Genomic DNA, 23,242 nt, shown 5'->3' with positions numbered 1-23,242 from the left:
CACCAGGGCCTATTGTGGGGAGGGGGGAGGGGGGAGGGATAGCATTAGGAGAAATACCTAATGTAAATGACGAGTTAATGGGCGCAGCACACCAACATGGCATATGTATACATATGTAACAAACCTGCACATTGTGCACATGTACCCTAGAATTTAAAGTATAATAATAATGAAAAAAAAAGAAAATACTGCTTTGCTATATAGTGGTCTGAAATGCTTTAGGCACCGTTAAATATTTAATTTCATTTTCTAGATTTTTTAATACTCTTAAAATTCTCTAATTCTCTTTCAATGAATTGTTTCAGATGCAAAAAGTCTATGCTAAATACTAGAGGCAAAAAAAGAGGGTGGTCTCCTTGAGACCTTCAGAAGGGTCTCTTAGCCAGAATGCAAAGTCTGGGGGTGAAGTGCAAGGGTCAGACTGAGCAGGTAGCCAGGTCCCAACCTTGCAGACTCCAGCTGAGGCAGTGCAGCCTGACCGAGAGGGTTCTGGGGAGTCAGCGGGGGAATGTTGGGGCTTCAGGTGCATGCACTGGGCAGAGGGAGGAGCCTGGCCTTGAGATGCAAGTCAGAGAGAATGCTCAGGTCAGCAGGGAGAGAGAAAGCTGGTTCAGGCTGGGACATGGTGAGTGGGAGGGCCTTGGCACAGCCAAGTGGGTGGTCCTGTGGGCAGGTGGGGAAATGCTTATGCAGGGGAAACACCAGGGACAGGCCTGGAGATGTAAATCCATGCTTCCTCTGTGAACAGAAGTCCCCTGTGGCCATGAGAGTGGATGAACACCCACAGTGAAAAGAGGAGGAGGCTACCCACAGAGCCCATGGGAATCCCAACACTCAAGGCCCAGGAGGAGGAGGAGATGCTCTCAGAGAAACTCAGAAGGAACCCCCCCACCCCCGCAGAGACACAGAAACAGGTCAGGGTTGGTAATGTCATGTACACCCAGACAGGGCCAATGTGACTGAGGAACAGAGTGTCTTCCTTCACTTTTCTTCTGACCAGCACCTCTGATTGCCCCAAACGTACCATTACAACTCCCAGAATGTTCCAGTTACCTATGACTGGGGCAGGAGATGACAGGGAGCTTGCGGCTTCAGCCCTGCAGGGCACATTTGCTTCCAGCTTCCACTACAGACACACACACAGATGTCCACTGGCAGATGGGTCTCCTGCAGCCCCAGAGGTCATAGGTAGACCCTGGAGATACTTACCACCTTCCAGGTAACCCAAGTGGTCACAGTCACACTCAAAGAGGCACTTTCCACAGGCGAGTTTGTGCCAAAGAGAGGCAGGCAGCCAAGGAGCAGGGTTGGGAATGTGGCAGAGATCTGGAGCTAAGACCACTTTGAAGACGGAGCCCTTCTTTCTTCGTGGAGCTCATCAAGGACAGGAGGTGAATACAAGCACATCTTTTTCTCAGTAATCAAAGTTTGATTTTAAATTATGTAAGTTGGGTGGTAACTCCCGGAGGTTAAGTGCTTTCTAGTTTGTTTTGTGTGTGATAGCTGGTGGCAATGGCAAACAGGGCCTGGGAAGAACAAATGCAGTTAGGAAAGGAGATGGTTTGAAATGCAAATTCCCCATCCACCTCCCAAAAGAATCACTCCCGCACCGTCCATGTAGTCAGTGCAAGACTCAGAGCGAGAGAGAGAGAGGCGGGAGCACCGTGTGTGGAAGCCAAGCGTGGAATGTGAAGATGACCCACGTGGTGCCAAGAAGAGCCACTGAGCATGAAGCCAGCTTTACTCTCCAGATGCTAGATGACTAGAAATGTTGTAAACTCTCCTAAACCTTTAGTTGTCTTATCTCTGTAAAGGGGAGCATAGCATCTCACCTAGTTAGCCTCAGCTTTGTGAAGACGAAATGAGATGATACAATAGAACTGGTCCATGAGTTGCACAGTGGAGAGAATGTGCTGGTTGCATGGAGGGATGGGCCACCTCTGCTCAGGGTGGGTGAAGGGGGAGTAAATGTCATCCCGCACTTAAGTTCAAAAGACCAAAGGCACAGCAGCTTGACGAACACGTGCAGCTTAGCAGAGGTTTAAGTGGTTGATAGGTCAAGTTGAGTCAACAGTGTGATGTCATCACAAAGAAGTTCACGGGCCTGCAGACCAGCCAGATAGACACAAGAGCACTGGGGATGACAGGCGTAACGGAGTCAGAGCCCCACTTGCTCCACTCCACATTCCTCTGTGACACTCTAAGCATCGACTGAGAGATTGGGGGGGTGGCTTGCACTGGGCTGGATTCAGATTTGGGCACCAGTGTCTAGGCACTCTTCACCTTCTGAGAAGAGTGATCAGGAATCGAGGGGTCAGAAAACAAGAGGAGCAGGAAATGCTTGAAGAGGTGTCTAACTGGCACTGTCTCCTGGCACATAACTGCTGAGATGATTGTCAAGAAGCAGCAATGCTGGGCTTGCTTTAAAAGGCTCCTGAAAGCAGAAATTCCAAGACAGAGAGGCCGAGTCACCAGGGAGATAGAGTTTCATCTTCTCCACTAGGAGAAGCTTAATAGCAAAAAGTAGCTGAACCTCCACAGGACCCTTGACAGGCAGGTCCGCTCAGTCTCAGCCTGTGTCCAACATGGCAGAGGGGTTTCCAATTTCGTTTTAGGGGAGGTCGACTGAATGATGTCTAGAACCTTCCAACAACCTCCAGGTGCTGGAAGATTTGCAACGGGCCATTCACAGTTTCCCAGTTGCTTCCCAAGTTCCTCATAGGGCTCTGTAATATCTGATACGCAAGCCAGGTGGTTACAGACACATGGATCATATTTTTCTGAAGAGTGGCACACAGTACTTTGGAAAATAATCCAATCTCATGTGGACAGTGTCCCAGTCTTTCAGTGGGCAAGCAAAAGAAATGAGGATGGGGTCAGCGTGCCTGAGGCAGGAGCTGAGAATGGTCATTCCTGTTACTGAGAGAGCTGCTGGCAGAGATAATCCAGGGCACCAGAACTGACATGAAAAAGCAGCAAACCAGAAACCACAGGCACAGTGGGAACCCTCCCGCCCGGCCACTGCCGCCAATGGGAATGGTAGCCCTGCTCTGCCCTCAACATGGCAAAATAAAATGAGAGCGCAAGCCGACCATTCCCTTATCCTGAAAGATTTGGAACAAAATCTGCGCAAGAACCCATCTGAAATCCAACGGCAGGTAAGCAAGGAATGAAGCTCTCCACAGACAGGAATCCACAAAGAAACACCTCCCTAGATGCAGAGTGATTTAGTCACCAAAAGAAAAGTAATAATCTGTGTCGTCAGAAATGTCCGCCTAAGAACCAGGCTTACTGCATATCCAAAGAAAAAGTTTACATTGCAGTTTTGAATTTGTTTCGGAAGGTTTCAAATGGCAGAGCACTCTGCGATGAGGATGACCACTCTCAGCTGAAAAACACGATTGCTGAATTACAAAGGACGATGGAGGGAGAGAGCAGAATTGAACCCTGGCGAAAGTGTCATCAGTGAACTGCCGGACCAACTGAAGGAAACCTCCCCAGACTACAGAGGAAAAGCACCAAGAGAGAAATAAAAGCAAAATATAAAACAAAATCACAAGATATGTCCTCTTAAAACTAAGTGGTGAAAAGTGCAGGCTGTGGAAATGAAGTCCCTGGAGTTCAAATACGAGCTCTGCCGCTTACTGACTTCGTGAGTTCCGGCGAGTTCACCACCTTCAGAGTCTCTGTGTTCACAATTAAAACACGAGGTTGCTGGTTGAGTTGTTCTGAGGATTGAAAGGCATAATGGAGTCCACAGCAATTGCCAAGCACATATTCAGCACGTGACAAGCAATAACCTTTTTTGACCTCAAAAAAGAAAAACCTGCCAACGATTACAATGGAAAACGTATAAAAAAGCGCATCTGAACACAACATGGCAAAATTGTGTAAAGTTGAAGACTCATGAGAAGCTATTATAAATGCACTCAACATGTAAATCAGTTTAACCAGGAAAGGGTAAGAATCAGCTTGGTTTTAGATGTTTCTTCTTCAGAGGGTGTTGACGATGTCTTCTCCAAATCTCTGTTGGCACCTCCCTTACTGAGATCCACAGGCCACCCTGGTTCACTCAGCGTTACAGGACGCAAAGGCCAGTGCCCGGTCCTGATGCCACTGCTGCCTGTGTAAGGCTCCTGCCTCTGTTACCGAGGACATGGAGAAAAGACACGCGGTTTCTGCTAATTCATGGACTATTATTGAGCACAACAGAGCACAGGTGAGCATGGGCCACACTAAAAAGCAAATGGATAATACTGGTCAGGCACGGTGGCTCACACCTGTAATCCCAGCACGTTGGGAGGCCAGGGCGGGCGGATCACCTGAGGTCGGGAGTGCGAGTCCAGCCTGGCCAACATGGAGAAACCCCCGTCTCTACTAAAAAATACAAAACTAGCCAGGCATGGTGGCCCATGCCTGTAATCCCAGCTACTAGGGAGGCTGAGGCAGGAGAATCGCTTGAACCTGGGAAGCGGAGGTTGCGGTGAGCTGAGATCGTGTCATTGCACTCCAGCCCGGGCAAAAAGAGCAAAACTCCGTCTCAACAACAACAACAACAAAGGATCATACTGACCGCTGACGATCAAAAAATAAACAAACATATGATAAATGCTGCCATGCTTTTCCACAACAACCAGTAGTGTCTAAAAAAATTATTTTTAAACAATAAAAGTAAATAAACTGAGCCTCTAATTTAAGAACCTAAGACAAGAATCATGAAATAAAGAGAAAAGAGAAATCAATACAGTTAAAAAGAGGAAGAAATCCATTTAAAGTAGTAGAGTTCGTAAGTTTTGTTTGTGGGCTTTTAATTATGGCAAAAACTGATAACAAAGATAAGTGAATTAGATAAACATGGGAGTTATAGTCAAGCCGAGGAAAAGAGAAAAGGAAAAGGTAAAACCTGGGTATCAAAACAGATGAAATCACAGGCAGGGAGCAACTTTTACAAATTGTCATGAGAAAATACCTTCAGAACTAGGACTAACTCTCTTCCTGTTCACAATTTTAGTAAATACTCTAAACCTCTAAGTTTAAAATCTGCCTGAACGTTAGCAGCTTGAGGCCAGGGATCTGGGGCTGTTTTGTTCAGAAATGACACGGAAGTCTCTGCCGAAGTGCCTGGCACTGAGCAAGTGGTCAATGAATGTTTGTTGAATGAATGAATGAGTGAAGGGAGGCAGAAAGGAAAAATAAAGGAAATCTGCAAAAAATTAAAGGTATTTTTAGGAAAGCAAACATTTCCAAACTTATTTAAGACAATGCTAGAAAATATAAATGAACCAGTAGCCATGAAAGACATAGCTCCAAAGGTGAGACTAAGGTTCCTTCCATCATATAATATATTATGCAATAGTGAAATATAGAATGAGATAGAGCCATATATAGTCACATGGAAAGGTTTCAAAGATTTATTATTAAAAGAAAAGGGCAAATTGAATAATATACATTCAGAATTATTCAATTTTATTAAAAATACAAAGAAGAATATTTTATATTTCTGTACGTGCTTATATATGCTTTGAAATACATAGAAAAAAAAATCTGCAAGAATCCATAGCTGGTGGCTGTGTTTGCTTCTGCGGATGGAACAGGAAAGGGGAAATGGAATAATCTGGAGAGATTTTTGCTTTATCTGTATATTTAAAATTTCACATAACAAAAGCATATTCATATACGGCTTATAGTTAAAAATTAATTTAAAGATGAAATGTTTAAAATCACCCAAGAGCTAACCTCATAAAATACACCAGGTGCAGGCATTTTGACAAGCAGGTTATTTCAAAACCAAAAAGAGATCATTCTTATGCTATTTAAATTACTTCAGCACATAGAAATTTGGAAAGCTTCCCAGTTCATTGCACATAACCCTGACACCAAAAAAATTTTAGAAGCACAAAAATAAAACTATATAATAACCTTAGCTATAAATAAATATTTTTAAATTCTAAATAAGTACTAGCAAATATAATTTTTCTAGTCTCTTAATATATCAAAATAACAGAAAATGACCAAATTATTTTTTCTAGAAACATGAATAAATTTATTAATATCATTCATCATCATAAGACCAAGAAAAACAAACTATATCATTATCGTAATAACTGCCTAGAAGCCATTTGGCCAAGTTCAATATTCATTTATGATTTTTATAGATTATTTGTAAAATAAGGATAGAAGAATATTGCTCAGAATATTTTAAAATAACATAAAAAAGATTTATTTCAAACTATTAGCCCTTGCTGTCTGTATATAGTAGAAAAATACAAACTGTTTTCTCCTGCTATACTCTCAACACTCAATACAAAATACTTCTGTGGCCAGTCGTGTGGGTTTTTTCCCCACACACCAAGCAATTCACCAGTGGATACCAGTTGAGCATCCTAAGATTTAACTCAGTTCTGACATTGATTCGAGTTAGCACAGACCCCACAGGCCAGGGGCTCAGTCCCACAAGACTGCCCCACCCCAGATGCCAATCGCAAGTCCGACCTCCAGTACTCCTGACTGTCCAGCTACAAATTGAGGATTCTTACTACTCCCTCCCTTGGTTTTGATTATTTGCTAGAAAGTCTATTACTGGCTTATTATAAAAGAATTTACAAAGCATACAGATGAATATTCAGATGGAAGAGATACACAGGGCAAGGAATGGGAGTGTGGTGGGGGCACAGAGCTTCCAGGACTTCTTCCGTGCCCCACTCTGGAGACCACCACACTCTCCCATGCACCACCTCTTCGACGCACCACCACCCTACACCTCTACATGTCCAGCAACTCAGAACTCCCTAGGTTTTTTATGGAGGCTTTGTCACGTAGGCACGATCAGCTATTGACTCGACTTCCAGACCCTCCAGACCTCCATCCTGGAGCTCCAAGCTCCCAATCCTGGCTCGGTCTTTCTGTTGACCAGTACCTATCCAGAAGCCCACCAAGGGCCACTTCGTTAGAGCAAAAGCTGCTCCTATCACCAAGGTAATTCCAAGAACTTAGGAGCTCTGCGTCAGAAACCAGGATCACAGACCAAATATGAGTGCAGAGATGCTCCTAGAACCCCTATTGCTCAGGAAATTACAAGGGTTTCAGAAGCTCCATGCCAGGAATTAGTGACAAAGACCAAATATAGATTCCTCTTATAAACGACAGTATCACACACCTAAAACAAAGTTGTTCATCATCACTACTATCTCTGAAATCAGTGTAAACTTTAAAATATAAAGAATTTCTGTTGTGATTTTTATAGACGATATGATTTAATGTCTATTGAAATTGCATTAAATCAGCCGGGCGTGGTGGCTCAAGCCTGTAATCCCAGCACTTTGGGAGGCTGAGATGGGCGGATCATGAGGTCAGGAGATCAAGACCATCCTGGCTAACACGGTGAAACCCCGTCTCTACTAAAAATACAAAAAAAAATTAGCCGGGAGATGGCGGGTGCCTGTAGTCCCAGCTACTCGGGAGGCTGAGGCAGGAGAATGGCACGAACCTGGGAGGCGGAGCTTGCAGTGAGCTGAGATCCGGCCACTGCACTCCAGCCTGGGCGACAGAGCAAGACTCCGTCTCAGAAAAAAAAAAAAAAAAAAAAGAAATTGCATTAAATCTATAGTTAATTGCAACAGATTTAACGCTACAAATTTAATGCAATTTCAATAGAAATCAAAGATAGTTTGACTTGACAAAATTTTTAAATCACTTTGAAAAAGAAAATGTATAGGAATATTAGAGAAGAAGACAAAAAGAAGAGTAATAAAGGTGCTTGCCCTATAAAATATCAAAAAATGCATCATTAGAATAATATGTAAGTGTCTCACAGAAATACAACACACAAGGTATGGGGGAAGGGGTTCAGGGTATTGGAATGAAAAATAAACTAAGAACAAATCCAAGTACATACAACTACTTAGACTATGGAAGTGGGATTTCAAATGGGGGGAAGATGACTTATTCAATAAGTGGGTGTTGAGAAAATGGGAAATCATAGGGAAGTAATGTCTAGATCCCTCTTGTATGACCTATATTAAAATGCATCTTTGGTGGGTCAAAAACTTAAATGTGAAGCCATAACTGTATTAAAAGAAAATGCAGATTAATTTAACATATAGAGGAAAGGAGAGTCTAAACACAATGGCAGGTAAAAGAAACAACAGCTACACTGGCCTGTGTAAAACACAAAACTCTGCATCTGAGAGCATCATAAACAAAATTTGAGTGAACAAACTCTGGGGAAATATTGAAGGCACACCTGACCAAGGTTTAATATTCCTAATACATAAAAACTTATAACAAATCCATTTTAGAAGCTTACTGTGGAATAGAAATACATGCAAAGTCGATTCACAAGAGAAGACTAGCTCATAAACATATGAAAATATTCAGTCTCAAGAGGAATGAAAGAAATGTAAACTGTAACAACAACGTAACAGTCAAGCTGCAAAACAGATTGGTTTCACATTCTTAATATGCTAATAAAAACGGTAATAGAACCCAAATAACACTCATGTAAAAATAAAATTCAATGTTTATAATGCATTTGATACATTTGGACACCCATTCCTGATTCACAGAAAGGAGAAAAAAAACAAACAACTTTTGAAAGCTTGACATATTGAAATAGTTCTACTACATGTAGAATCATAATTTATAATTAAATACTAAAAGCCTCTAGTTAAAATAAGGAAAAACCAATCCATTAACTCTCACCATAACTACTTAAATTGCTTCAGATGTGTAGCCAATGCACTAAATCATGAAACAGAAAAGAAAAAAAGGATAGATTTACCTTGAAGGGAGATTTCTTTAATCAAAGAGAGAGGCAAAAATTGCAGCAAATTGAAGTGATCATGCAAAGTCATAAATAAAATTATAAAACCTAGATAAAATTATTTAAAACAGCTGGTGACAGATACCTGGACAGCAGGAAACCGTGGGCAAAAACCAGGGGATAGTTCATACTGTTTTTAAAAAATGCAATTGACAGGAGTAAGAATTGTGAATTGGTGGCATTTGGGGATCAAGGGAGCTGCCCAGCACCCAGGCTGTGGCTGCAGAAATGACAGGCAGCCCACCCTCTGATGGCACAAAATCAGAAGTCAAAACAGGAAAGTGCTGGAAATCTCAAGGGGAGACTGGGAGTGAGTGCTCTGCAGGAGTAAGAAAAAATTTAAATATGAACCTCTCCAGATCAGGGGCTGGCAGCTAAGCTGTGCCTATGTGGGGAACACTACAGGGGACTCAGTGGAAAAGCCACGAGATCAAGGAAGGAGTTCTCCTTGGAAACTGGAGCTGCACAGGTGGGATCTGTGATTTTGCTTTATTGCTAACTGAGAACATTCCCGATCCTGCAGCTCAGATGGCAGAAAGCTAGCACCTCCGGGGCTTGGCATGTCGCAGGACAGAGCTGTAGAGGGCAGAGCTGCTGGAAATTCAGAGGGAATCCCCAGAAATAAGAAAACCCCAGAAAAGCTGAGCCCCCAAATTTGAGTATAACTTTAGCCCAAATCTTTGAAGGATTTGAAGGATTGCTAAATTATTCAAGCAACAGTCAAATACCAAATACACACAGAGCTATGACAAGTTGGTTTTAAAAGTAATAATAAAACATAAATATTGACAAATGCGATTTACAAAAATAGGCTGCATAACTGAAGCTGAAATACTTGAAACCAGAGTAGAGATTTCAGCAGCTGCATCATGCAGTAAAAGCAAAGTTTGTAATTTGAGGCCAGGCAGATTAATTACAAGGTAAAATAAAAATAAACAAACACTCAGAACACAACAGATTCCAGAATCACTACACTATACCATCTACAGTGTTTAATTTTTAAACCTAAGTTACTAGACATGCAAATAAACAGAAGAGTTTATACCCAGGAAAAGGAGGCAGTCAAGAAGCAGTATTGGTGACTTAGATGTTGGTTTTAGCAAACAAATATTTCAAAGCAACTCTTAGAATTAAATAACAAAAATATCTCAACTGAGAAATGAAAAATATAAAAATGAAAAATTCTAGAGTGGAAAAATAAAATAACTAAAGATTGATGATGACACAGAAGAAAGGGCCAGTTAACTTCTATGTTGATAAAAATAAATTAATGAGTCTGAAGAACAGCAAGAAACAAGATTGAGAGCCTCAGAGACACTATCAAGCAGTCCATAATACATATTGTTAGAGTCCCACTGAGAAAGGAGATAAAACGGGACAGTAAAAAAAAATCCTGTGAAGAAATATTATACAAAAACTTTCCAAAGTTGGGGCGAAATGTTAACTTACAGATCCAGAAATGGCAGTGAACTCCTAGCAAGCGAAACACAAAGAAACCACTGCTAGTTACATACCAATAAAACTGCTGAAACTGCAGGGCATAGTGGCTCATGCCTGTAATCCCAGCACTTCGGGAGGCCAAGGCAGTGGATCACTTGAGGTCAGGAGTTTGAAACCAACCTGACCCACATGGTGAAACCCCGTCTCTACTAAAAATACAAAAAAATTAGTCGGGCGTGGTGGTGCACACCTGTAATCCCAGCTGCTCGTGAGGCTGAGGCAGGAGAATCACTTGAACCTGGGAGCGGAGGTTGCAGTGAGCTGAGATCGCATCACTGCACTCCAGCCTAGGAGACAGAGCAAGACTCCATCTCAAAAAAGAAAAAACCTGCTGAAACTAAACAGAAAATTTTTGTTCCTAAAGCCAGAAAAAATAATTTGTTACATACAGAAAAGCAATAATATAATTAACAGTCAGCTTCACTAGAAACTGTGGTAGTCTTAGGAATTTTTTTACATGCCGATAGAAAAGCAAATGTTTAACAAAACCTCTACATTTAGCAAAACTCTCCATCTTCAGTGAAGATGACATGAAGACACATTCAGATAAACAAAAGCTGAGACAATTGGTCACCAGTAGACATACACAACAAGAAACGCTAAGGGACTTTCTTCAGACTGAGCGGAGAGAACATCTGCTAGAACCTTAGATGCACGGGAAGCGGCGCCATGGGCCTCCACATCTCTGAGTTGGATTTGACCAACTGGAGATAGAAAAATAATGAAAAGAAAACCTGCCTCTCTACTGAATATGTGTGGACTTTTTTGTTATTATTTCCTAAACAATACAGCATAACAGCTATTTACATAGCATTTACATGGTATTAGGTTTAAGTAATCTAGAGATGATTTAAAGTATATGGAAGGAGGTGCATAGCTTACATGCAAGTACTGTGCCATTTCATATTATGGCCTTGAGCATCCACTGATTTTGGTAACCAACAGAGGTTACCAAATATTTTGGTTCCAAGGGAGGTCCTGGAACCAATTCTTTATGGCTACTAATAGACATTTGTACAGAGCAACAGAAATATGAACTATATGGCTAAATAAAAGTGGTTACACCTTTTTTCCGTTCTTCTTTTCTTTGAAACATATATGATTGCTTAACTGAAAAGCATAACACGGGATTGATTTATAATGTATATAAATGTAACATACATGGTAACAACAATAATAAGGATAAGAGAACTGCAAATCTATTTTGCAAGTTTACTTTACCTCGAGTAATTCCATATTAACGCTAAGTAGATTGAGATAAATTAAAGATAAATACTATAATCCCAAGAGCTTGCCACCTATAATTAATTCAGAGATAATATAGCTAGGAAGACAATAGAATTTAAATGGAAAATTCTAAACTTCCTGATTAATACAACGTATGACTAAAACAAGAGACAAAGAAATAAGACAAATAGAAAATAAGTGACAAAATGGCAGACCAAAATAGAACTATATCAATGGCTACATTAAATATAAATGGATTAAATACTTTTATCAAAAGGCAGGTTTTATCAGTCTCAAGAAAAAAAAAAAAAAAAACCTGATATTTACAAAAGTTGTCCTTTAAATGCAAAGATACAAAGAAAGTAAAAGAACGGAAAAAGATACACTATGTAATGAGTAAGCATAAACATGCTACAATGACTATGTTAACATAAGACAAAAGAGTCTTCAAGACATGGAGGATTGTTAATAAAAAAGAGATATTTTACAATGATAACAAAGCCAAAGCATCAGGAAGGCATAACAGTCATAACAACAATGCGTCAAAATACATTCACCAAAAACTGAGAGAACTATAGAGAGAAATGAGTTTACGGTGAAAGAGGATTTAACACACTTTCTTCAATAATTGATAGACCAACTTAAAAATGAGTAAAGATATAGAAGATTTGATATTGACATTATCAATCATCTCAGCATAATAGAAAATTGTAGAGCACTACCTCTAATCACTACAGAACACATTTTTTTTTCAAGTGTAGGAGGAATGGCTGCCAAAATAAACTATATGCTGAGCCATAAATTCTGTTGTAATCATAGAATATTTTCTACAATATTTCAATCTTTCAATTTTAAAACATTAAAATACTGTAGAAAATATTCTCTGATTACAACAGAATTAGGTTAGATACCCACAACTATAAAACATCTTTAGAAATCCAAATATCTGTAGATTAAACAGTTGAGCTTCAAATAATCCACAGGCAAAAGAAGAAATTAGAAAAAAATTGAGATAATACATTGAACCAAATGAAAATTAAAAGGCAACATATCAGAATATGAAGAAACAGCTAAGGAAGTGCTTAGACTAAAATCCAGAGCTTTAAAGGTTAGTGTCAGTAAAGAAGAAAAATTTAAAATTTAATAATGTAAATTTCTACTTCAAGCAGGTAAAACAAAAGAACAATTAAGCTCAAAGATAGGTACAAGGAAATAATAAAAAGAAGCAAGGGAGTCAAAATAGAAAAAGTAAAGGAAAGTTGGTTTCTTTGAAAAGATCTATAAAATTGAGAAACCTGCACAACAACAGAAAAAAAAGGACACAGTTTACGAATATCAGGAATAAAAGAGGAGACACTACTATGGGCTCTACAGATATTAACATGATAATAAGGGAAAGATAAAAACAATGTTATGTCTATAAATTTGATGCCTAAGGTTGAAAAACACAAATTGTCAAAACTGGCACAAGAACACACAAAAATGAGCAAGAGCGATGGAGGAAAACACAGAAACTTTCTAACCTCATTGCAGGAGCTGTTTCACTGGGGTGGGTGAGATTGTGTGACACATTTGTTACAGACAACTCGCATCCCTCCATCTGAGAAGAGCACCCTCCTTCCGCCGCGACTGAGAATAACACCCTCTGATGCAGGATGAGCCTTCATGAAACGTAGTCGGTAGCAGTGTGGAAGGCTACCCAGTCTATCCCTGTGGGAGAACAGAACCATCCCATCCCCTCAACACCGTCTGGGGACAGTGGAAGGGGCCCTGACCCTCCTGTGCATGGCCAGGCATATGGCTGCCATTGTGGCTCTGCAGGAGCTTCCCCATTGCTTCATGGTGCTTTCCTTAGCCTGGTGCATCCTCACTCTGACTCTGCAGTCATGAGGCCGAGGCCTGCTGTGGGGGCTGCAGGGACAGAGGCTGACACATGGCACCATCCCTTAAGAGGTCAAGAGACCACTGGACAGCAGACCCACACACCAAGACAACAGTCCTCTTTGTCCAGCACTGGTGAGTGCCATCTGAGGGCCACCAAGGAAAAAGAGAACAGAGAACATTCTGGAGGAGCCTCCTCCCTCCTCCTCTTCTCCCTGGTCTTCAGGGAAAGATGGTGTCAACTAAGTCAACTTTTCAAAACCACCTTTCTTTTGGTTTATTTCTGTTTTTCACCTATAAAAGGCAAGGGTGCACTGGTAGATGTTGAACAAGAGGTTCTTTTGCGGTGTAGTGGGGTAAGGGTGAGGAAGCCAGGGATTGTAAGATGCTAATTTCCAGGATATACATACTCCCACCACGGCCATTATCAAGTTACAAGGGTAGCTTCAGCAAAGGGGGAGCTGGGAAGAGACATGCGTAGTCAGTTGTGGGACGCATCTGAGCCGGCTCCAGCAAAGCACTGCAATTGGTCACACAAAACAAGTCTTTTCATCACTGGCTGTTCAGTATAAAAACTCCTATAATCCATTTGGAAGGCAACTTGGAGATATTTATCAAATGCCTTCAAAGTGATCATGACTTTTAATCTAGTAATCTTATTTTTGGTCATCTATGTAACACAAAAATAGAATTATTCATTGCCATCACTTTATAATAACAGAAATTGGAAATCACCTAAATACTTAAAGATAAGTAGACAGTTAGGAAAATCATTGCAATTATTTTTAAAGATGTTTCTGGGTTGTTTGTTGAAACTTTAGGAAGGTTTATGCTCTGGTGACTTCACTGCATGGAGATACCCTGGGGGCTGTGCAGGTTGACCCTGCAGAACAGGTTCTACCAGGTGCATGGACTTTCTGCTTTTCCTCAGTGCCTGCCGAGGGGAGGGGAGAGGAGGTTCCAGAGAGGACCAGGCTGATGGTCCTCAGTGTGGCTCCATGCTGGCTGCAGTGATTGACAGCCTCTGCCTTGGGAGAACTCTGGTGGCACCTGAGGCAGAGGCTGCCCCTTAGCTTTGGAGCTCCAGGGCTGGTTCCCAGCCAGTGCTGGGCAGACAAATGAAAGAATGAATGAACTAATAATGAAGGAATAGATATGGAGGTTCTCTGTCAATAGAGCCAGGCAAGCCAGCCACTGACCAAGAGGAGTTTCTGAGGAACTCCACCCCACACAGCCCAACTCAGCTTTCCCCACCTGAAGGGGAGGCTTGGGAAAGAGGCAGCTTCGTGCCAGGGCTCCCTCTACCTCAGAAGATTCTCAAGCAGCAGCCATTGCCCTGTGTGATCCAGCCATGAGGCCAGAACCACACAGCTCCATGATCTCATGCCTCATGACAAAGACGCTGTCAGGGATGTGGGAACTCACGCCTCGTGATGAGGATGCTGTCAGGATACTGTCATGATGACGATGTGGGAAGGGGCTTCGTGGTACAGTCCCTGATCATCAGGTCACGCTGTTGCCCCTGGAGCTAAGTCCCTGGCAAAGCTGTCTGGCCTCTGGAACACTGGCCCGGAAGGAAGCCACTGCCAGCAGCTACTCCTCTGGAGGGCATGGAGACTTGGGGATGAAACAGCCGGCACCTATGAACCTAGGCACACAATGGGATGTGACTGAAGTCTGTCTGCAGGGCACACGCAGGGAAAGTCCCTTTCATCTGCAGCTTGGGGCCAGTGCCATCCGTCACACAGCGAGTGCTTTTGTGTTACCTTTTCTTATGTGCTAGTTGGCGGTCCTTGGAGCAAGTCAGACATGACTATTTCTCCTAATTCCTCTTGTTGGAAAGAATCAGTTCCAATCGAGCCGTCTCCAATCCCACGGGGCACTGGCCCCTAAGAGGAGTGCCAGCTGCTTTGCCAGCGATGTGTGTTTATGCAGGAAATGCGATCAAATGGTCAAATGAGGGGGTCTTTAGTGACTTCCCAGCAGCATGGATGCCCTTTCCCCACACCCTGGCCATCAGAGAATGCAGGGAACACACCCCTAAGGACAGTTCCGGAAGAACTCAGCCAGCTCCATCTGGATGGAGAGAGAGTGGCGGCTACTGGGAGAAGCCCTCGGGGGAGGGGGTGTCCCCTGTGGTCAGCTGAGCTCACTGTGGGCAGCAGCATGAACAGGTCCTGAGGCGCAGGCGAGAACGAGGAGAGGGCAGGAGCCCCATCCCACAGCATGTGGGCTCCCTGTGGGTTCTCAGTGGGGACAGCAGGCGAGAACGAGGAGAGGGCAGGAGCCCCATCCCACAGCACGTGGGCTCCCTGTGGGTTCTCAGTGGGGACAGGCTGCATGTGGCGCTCAGACCCTAAGGCCCCTCTGGTTTGCCCGGGGTGTGTAACTTTGATTTGGAAATAATCCAGCTTTTCAGGAGCACAGGCTCGGCCATTCCCACCTCATCCTCTTTCTTCGGTGTCCTGTGTGAAGAGCACATTCTAAAAGCACAGTAATTAAAACCACTGGAATTCATTCATTGAGCTTGTACTTATTTAGTACCTACTAAATGCAAGACACTGTTCTGATTGTGGGGGACAAAGCCAATGAAGCTTATATTAAAAAAGAGATGACAGGCAACCAATAAATAGGTAAGACAACTCAGAGTGTGATGAATGCTGTCAGGAAGATGAAGCAAAGGCAGACAGTGACCCTGAGAGCCATGCTGCCTTGGCGAGGGGAGCACAGGAAGGTTTTCTGGAGGGCAGACATTGGAACTGAGACCTGAATAATGGGGGAAAAAAATGGGCGGCCAATGAAACAGAATGGGAGCTCAAACACATGAGCACACAGAGCACAATAAGGACACGTCATGACCATTTATAGACAGAAGGTTTACTGGGTCTAGGGAGCCGGGGAAGATGGCTGGTAATTGGATAATGTTCTGCTTTTTCGAGTAATGCACAGTCTAATCCACATATGAGTTAAAGATGTAAGTGCAAAGAGCCATCACAACAGAGCCCTGGAAGATACCGTAGAGAAGGTCCGCTCGGAGCAGAGACTCAGGAGAGACAGTGTAACGTGGTGGTTAGGGAGACCATCAGCATCAGGACAATCTGGTGGATTTTCAAATCTTAGAAACAGGATGTGTGGAGGCAAGCAATAACTGAGAATGGTGGACGTCCCTGATGGTGTCAAGGAGCCACCGTGCCAGACGAACCGCCCACCCCACCTTTCTTCTTGTTGCATGAGACTGGCAAGGCCCCCAACTCCTTAAAGCAAATATGTATATAAAATAAAATTTAAACATTTAAAAACCTCAAAATTAAAAAGTCCTCCAAATTTTTGAAATGGAAATTGTCATAAATCCAGCCTCACAGGGCTTGGGGAAGACTTACTGAGCGAGCTAACTCACAAAAACCATTAACGGCATAAATCAGAGGGTTAATAAATTTAATGAACGAAGTGCCCCAAAAATCAGTGAGGAAAAAAATGAGATAAAATGAATATGGATAGGCAATTAACAAAGGAAGGAATACAAATGGAAAATAAATGTATGAGAACATGTCACAGTTACGTAATTAAATTAATGGGAAATTTAGCAAGATAACATTCTCGTCCTGCCAGCCAAGGATTTCAATGACTTTAATATCTGTTGTTGGTGAAGCTGCAGGGAAGAAAACATGGGGGCAGTGGAAGTTCCAGGAGTCACCGGAAGCATCAGGCCTCCAGCAGTTCGGAGCTGGGGGCTGGACACCGCAGCGGGGCGTGCGGGCGGGTCTCACTGAGAGAGCCCACATCGCCGTCCAGGACAGCCTGGGGGAAGCACCTGAGAGCCCTCGGGAGACTCTGTTTTGAGTGTACGACATGGGCTTGGAAATGCCCCAGGAGCTGGCTCAACAAGACGTAGATGGCTTTATTTGTATTTTTTTAAGCCCCACTGTGTTTTAGATCCAATACTTTAAAAAGAAATACTGCCTCTCGGTTCTGAAGTATTATCAAGAGCGTGATGTCTCTTCAGTATAAAAGCAGCACCTCCAGAAATATCTTCCTATTAGAGGCATTGATTTTTCCAGGTCTCTCATATCTTTGCTAAAGGACTTTGCTCCAGGAGCTGGTATTTCCGCACTGATGTCCTGACACGCAGATCAACAGGTGTCTGGTTGGGTGCTGGTTCTATCAAGAACAATAAACTGCAGGCACATTCCTGGCTAATAGAAATCACCTTCCAGCCCTGCTCTGAGATTGAGATTCCAGACACCTGGCAACCTAGCTCTTGCAGGGCAGGAGCTCCCGGCTCCATGCCTGGTGAAAATATATTTGCACACGGTGCGTGGCAGGGCTGCTGCCTGCTCCTTGCCCTTATTAACATCACAGCTGACAAGGGTCCCACTGGACCATGTGCCTCGGCAGCCCTATCACCGTGCTCCAGGCTTCTGTCTGCTTCTCTCCTTCCTGCCTGAGGAAGGTATTTATGGCTCCCAAGGGGTCGTAAATGTTATGACAGTGAAAACAATCAGACTGAAATCTCTTGTCTGACTCAGCACTGTTGAACATCTATTTAGATCTTGAAATTAAAATCTCATGCCTACAAAGTCCTTGAGAAGATAGCAAAGGACATCTCAGTGCTGCGTTTCATGACAGAAAAGCATTCAATCATGCACACATTATGCCACACAAAAATAAGCTCCTTTGTTAATTTAAGTCACCAGAATTTATTAATCATCTATTGTGTGTGGGACTTTGTTCTGGGGACCATGATAGCAGCTGAAATAAAAAAGGCACAATAGCCAGGCTCTGCTTCTTGTGGCAATTGCAAGCCAGCGAAACACATGAACAATTAAACTCCATTAAATTCCTACACAAGGTAAGACAACCTCACGGCTAAGTGGAAAATCATGGAAGCCAAGGAAATGGAGCAATTAACTCTCAAACGAAAGGGACGATCTGGGCAGAGAGATCACAAAGTAACTTTTTCTCTGCAAAGCTGCTCTTCCCAGAGCCCCCTATTCCAAAGACAGGCACGGTGTGCACCTGTCCCAGCTGCCAGACCCCAGCATCACTCTGATCTGCTCTTGTCCCCTAGAGCCCATGTTTAGTTTATCCCTGGGTCCTCCCTCCCCAAGCCACTTCTCTCTATCCCGGTGCCAAGCATCTGCTCCTGGTTTCCACTGCCTCTCCTGGGGATGGCTTCCCACTCCAGTCTTATTCACCGAACACACCAAAGCTAAAATGAATCTTACAAATATAAGTAGGATCATGTCAGCACCTGGACTAGAACCATGTGAGGGCTCCACATTGCCCTCAAGCTAAAGTCTGGAGTTCTTAACAGGCTTGGGAGGTCTCCTCACGCTTCTCTCCCCACTCACACTGTCTTCTTCATCATCCAGCTCCTCACTGCAACCTGCTCTGCTCTACACGATGGTCTCCCAGACCCCAGACTGGGCTCTTCCTCACTCCTGCAATGTCCATGCAACCTTCCCGTCTCCCCATGGAGGTCAACTCCTCTGAGACTCCAAGGCTGGATTGCGAGGCTTCCTGCTCCTCCTACCATAGCTTCTGGCACCTTACCCAGACTGTGATTCCCATGCTGAGTGAGGATGGCCTGTGAGCCAACCCAGGAGCTCCACAGGATGGGGACACAGCATCTGTCGAGGTCACCTTCTCCTCTCCAGCACCTCACCCTGTGCCTGCCCCGCAGGATATGTGGAAGCCCTTTCCATGGCAGAGACCTGGGATGTGAAGCATGAAAAACTGATAACAGGAGATAGTGGGAAAAGTGTTTAACATGTGCAAAGGCTCAAAAGCAGGAAATATGTAGGCCTTTTAGAGAATTACAAAAAATAGGCATGTGATGACATAGTAGGTTGGAAAGGCAGATTGAGGCCAGGTCGTAGAAGGTCTTGAATGTCAGGCTAAGGAGTGAGGAGAGACTTCTGCTGCCACAGACAAGATTTGCTGTCTGACCCTAAACAATCTACGGAGAAAATCCGAAGAAACATACCAAGCAACAGTTTTCAGGATGCCAGGCTTGGGGCAATGAAGAACAGCAACACGTGAGAGCCAGGTGTATTCATGAGGTGAGCCCTGGGAGGCTGCTCTTCACTGCCTTGAGGGAGCCCCAGGCCATAGCACAAGGAAAGGGAGGCCCAGTCGGGCCTGGTGGTTCCCATGAGTTCAGGAGACAGAACTGCCGTCCTGGAAATCCAAGGTGGCTAGAATCTGAGAAGCAGAGTGCTGATCGAGAGAGAGCCCTAACATTCTGCAAAAAGAATGCCCTGAGATATTCAGCAAAGTACTGATGAGTATGGGGTGGTGGATGTGGGAGGGACTTATATGAGGTTAGGGAAAAAGCTATCCCAAAAGATTAGAAAACTGTGCTTCACACAGGGCCATAACTTGTGCTTGTTTCCACCAACCAGATTTAGAAACCATAATTCATAGTACGTTTGGAAAAATATTCAGGAAGTTCTCGCCTCGATTGTGGGCAATGGTTATTTCTAGATAGTGTACTGCCGTGAACCCACTTCACAAATCAGAGAAGCAAGACCTGAAAGAATCAAGCTGTTTCCCATTAACTTAACTGTGTCTCAGAACAACATTCAATAATATTTACGGGAATATAAAAATATCCACTATGGTCCAATTATCCCTGATGAGCAATGATGCAAAAATCCTCCCCAAAATACTAGCAAACTGAATTTAACAACATATTAAAAATATCATTCATCGTGGCCAAGTGGGATTTATCCCTGGGATGCACGGATGGTTCAACACACATTAATTAAACCATGTGATAAAGTATATCAACTGAATTAAGGACAAAAACCATATAATGGTTTCAAATGATGCTGGAAAAGCATTTGATAACATTCAACATCCCTTCATGGTAAAACTGTCAAAAAACTGGGTATAGAAGGAACATAACACAATACAATAAAAAAACATATACAACAGATGCACAGCTAGCATTACACTCAATAGGGAAAAACAAAAAGCCTTTCTTCTAAGATCTGGAACACAAGGATGCCCACTGTCACCACTGATAGTCAACATAGTACTGGAAGTCCTACCTAGGGCAATTAGACAGGAATATGAAATAAAAGGCAACTAAATTGACAAGGAAGAAGTCAGATTATCCTTGTTTGTAGATGATGTAATCTTATATTTGGAAAAACCTAAACCACTCCACCAAAAAAACTACTAGAATTGATAAACTGATTCAGTAAAGTTGCAGGATGCAAAATCAACACACAAAAATCAATAGCATTTCTGTATGCCAACAGCAAACAATCTGCAAATGAAATAAAGAAAGTAATCCCATTTATAACAGCTACAAATAAAATAAAATACCTAGGAATAAACTTAACCAAAGAAGTAAAAGATCTCTATAATAACAACTATAAAACATTGAAACAAGAAATTGAAGGTGACATTTAAAAAATGAAAAGATATTCTATGTTTATGGACTGGAAGAATAAATATTAAGATGCCCTTGCTACCCCCAAACAATCTACAGATTCAATGACTTTCCTATTAAATTACCATTGACATTCTTCACAGAAATAGAAAAAAAAAATTAAAACATATGTGGAACCACAGAATACCCAGAATAGCCAAAGTCATCCTGAGCAAAAAGTACAAAATTGGAGGAATCATACTACCTGACTTTAAATTATACTACAGAGCTATAGTAACCAAAACAGCATGGTACTGGCATAAAAAGAGACACATAGACCAATGGAGTGGAATAGATAACCCAGAAATAAGTTTATACATCTACAGTGAACTCATTTTCAACAAAAGTACCAAAAACATACATTAGGGAAAGGATGTCTCTTCAATAAATGATGCTGGGAAAACTGAATATCTATATGCAGAAAAGTGAAACTAAACCCCTATCTCTTGCCATGAATCAAATCAAAATGGATTAAAGACTAAAATCTAAGACCTGAAACTATGAAACTACTAAAAGAAAACATTGAGGAAACTCTCCAGGACATTAGTCTGGGCAAAGTTTCCTTGAGGAATATTCTACAAGCACAGGCAACCAAAGCAAAAGTGGACAAATCGGATCACATCAAGTTAAAAGGCTTCTGCACAGCAAAGGAAACAATCAACAAAGTGAAGAAACAACCCACACAACAGGAGAAAACTTTGCAAACTATCTGGCAAAGGATTAATAACCCTTGAACATATAAAAAGCTCAAACAATTCAATAGGAAAAGTATTGAATAATTCAATTAGATATAAGCAAAAGATATGAATAAACATTTCTCAAAAGAAGACATACAAATGCGAAACAGTTATATGAGAAGGTGCTCAACATAATTGATCATCAGAGAAATGCAAATCAAAATTATAATGAGATATCATCTCATCTCAGTTAAAACGGCTTTTATCTAAAAGACAGGAAATAACCAATGCTGGCAAGATTGTGGAAAAAAGCGTGAGCTCATACAGTGTTGACGAGAATATAAAGTCATACAGTCACTTTGGAGAACAGTATGGAGGCTCCTCAGAAAACTAAAAATAGAACTACCATACAATCTAGCAGTCCCACTGCTAGGTTGATATGGTTTGGCTGTGTCCCCACCAAAAATCTCATCTTGAATTGTAATCCTCACAACCCCATGTATCAAGGGCAGGACCAGGTGGAGGGAATTGGATCATGGAGGGGGCAGTTTCCCTCATGCTGTTCTCGTGACAGTGAGTGCGTTCTCAGGAGATATGATGGTTTTATAAGCGTCTGGCATTGCCCTTGCTTGCACTCACTCCATCCTACTGCCCTGTGAAGAAGCTGCCCGCTTCTCCTCTGCCTTCCACTATGATTGTGACTGTCCTGAGCCCTCCTCAGCCATGCTGAACTGTGAGTCAATTAAACCTCTTTCCTTTATAAACTACCCAGTCTCAGGTATTTCTTCATAGCAGTTTGAGTATGGACTAATACATAGGTACATGCCCAAAAGAAAGGAAATCAAAGTATATCAAAGAGATGTCTTCATTCCAATGTTTATTGCAGCATTATTCACAATAGCCAAGATTTGAAATCAACCTAAATTTCCATCAACAGTTGAATGAATAAAGAAAATATGGTGCGTGTTCACAATTGAGTACTATCCATATGGTGCATGTTCACAATTGAGTACTATCCAGGCATAACAAAAGAATGAGGTCCTTTTATTTCCAGTAACATGGTTGAAACTGGAGGACATTTTGTTAAGTGAAATAAGCCTGGCACAGAAAGACAAACTTTGCATGTTCTTACTCATTTGTGGGAGCTAAAAATTAAAACAGTTGAATTCATGGAGATAGAGAGAGTAGAATGATAGTTATCAGAGGCTGGGAAAAGTAGTGGGGTTAGGGGAGGAGGTGGGGACAGTTAATGGGTACAAAATATCGTTAGATAGAATAAATAGGAGCTAGTATTTGACAGCACAGCAGGGTGACTACAGCCAACAGTAATTTAATATACATTTTAAAATAACTACAAGAGTATAATTGGAATGTCTGTGACACAAAGAAATGATATATGCTTGTGGTGACGGATGTCCTATTTGCCCTGTGCGATGATTACACATTGCGCGACTGTGTCAAAGTATCTCATGTATCCCACAAACATATATATATATATACACACCTACTATGTACATCAACATTGTAATAGTTACATCCAGCACGTAAGTAAAATGCCTGGCATCTAATCAAACATGAACAAATATACAAAGACATGGGGAAAAAAACCCACGAGGAGAAAAATAAATCAGCCAAAACCAATCCAGAACAGACACAGATGTTACATTTAGCAGACAAGGACATTTAAAATGATTA

The sequence above is a fragment of the Colobus angolensis genome, unplaced genomic scaffold, assembly GCF_000951035.1.
Source record: "Colobus angolensis palliatus isolate OR3802 unplaced genomic scaffold, Cang.pa_1.0 Scaffold204, whole genome shotgun sequence".
NCBI classification, from domain to species: Eukaryota; Metazoa; Chordata; class Mammalia; order Primates; family Cercopithecidae; genus Colobus; species Colobus angolensis.
Note: the sequence above shows the minus strand (reverse complement) of the source record.